This window comes from Micrasema longulum, unplaced genomic scaffold (genome assembly GCF_059751315.1).
Source record: "Micrasema longulum isolate JH-2025_06_02 unplaced genomic scaffold, ASM5975131v1 h1tg000611l, whole genome shotgun sequence".
NCBI lineage: Eukaryota > Metazoa > Arthropoda > Insecta > Trichoptera > Brachycentridae > Micrasema > Micrasema longulum.
The window spans coordinates 1457628-1458916 of record NW_028277807.1 but is presented as its reverse complement, the minus strand read 5'-3'; positions in this window follow the sequence as shown (position 1 = coordinate 1458916).

Here is a 1289-nt window from a genome sequence, read left to right as displayed (position 1 = left end):
ACATACAGGCCTGCACACCGAAACATAATGGCCGCCGTATGGGGCTATAGTAAATCTGTGTAAGAGTACAACTATCAAATGTTACTGCTGTAAAGTACCTAGAGACGAGTTGCAATGAGTTAAGTTAACAGTATTATAATGTAAACCTTACATTTTTGACATAATTAATAATAAATAGTTTAATTAAAACAACAAATTTGTTTATAAGTATATGTAAATATGTATATATATATTTGATTACAAACATATGAAAAATTTAATCATTCGAATGCTTTCACGAATAAAATTTACTGAGTACCCATGTAAAAAAAACAATATTCATTTAATTTGAATTCACAAATGAACCAATGAATACAGGGTTATTCAATGTATTCAACACATAATAAAATTACGATATACACATAAGTAATAAACTAATTTAAAAAAAGGTGAAAGACAGTAATGGCTAGTATCTACAATCACATAAAATATATCCCACCTATCAATTAAAAGATATTTATGTTGTATTTATGAACGCAAGGTTTTTGATGTACGCAGATGATAAAAAAATATACTTCAAAGTTAAGAATCCCCTTGACTGTCTTAAACTTCAAGATGATCTAAACCGTTTGACAGAATACTATTTGAAAAATCGTATTAACGTCAATGTATCAAAGTGTTTGCTTATTTCTTTTTCGCGAGGTCGACATCCCATCCCATATCATTATATATTAGAAAACCAACCTGTTCAGAGAGTTGATACCGTACGCGATCTGGGTGTTATTCTTGATAGCAAACTTACATTTGAGAATCACTTCGATGACATACTGACCCGTGCACATAGAAACCTTGGTTTTGTACTTCGTACATGTCAGGTATTTAAAGATATCGCGTGTATTAAAATGGTCTACTTTGCTCATGTTCGCAGTTTGCTCGAGTATGCCTCTTCTGTTTGGTCTCCACAATATGTCACACATAAAGAAAAGTTCAAGAAAATTCAATGGACATTTCTTAGACATCTTAACTGGAGATGCAGGTATACCGATCTCAATTATATGTCTTCCTGCAAAAAACACCACTTGCTTACTTTAGAAGATCACCGTCTACTGTTGGACATGGGGGTGCTTTATGACATACTTAGTGGACGCCTTGATAGTCTGGCTCTTTTATCGAAGTTATCATTAAATGTCCCCGGCTACCGCACCCGTCACACGTCAAGCTCTCTATTTCATGTGCCAGCAGTTCGTACGAACTATACCCAGAATTCTCCACTTATACGTTTTGCTGGTGAATATAATTTGAACTTTCCC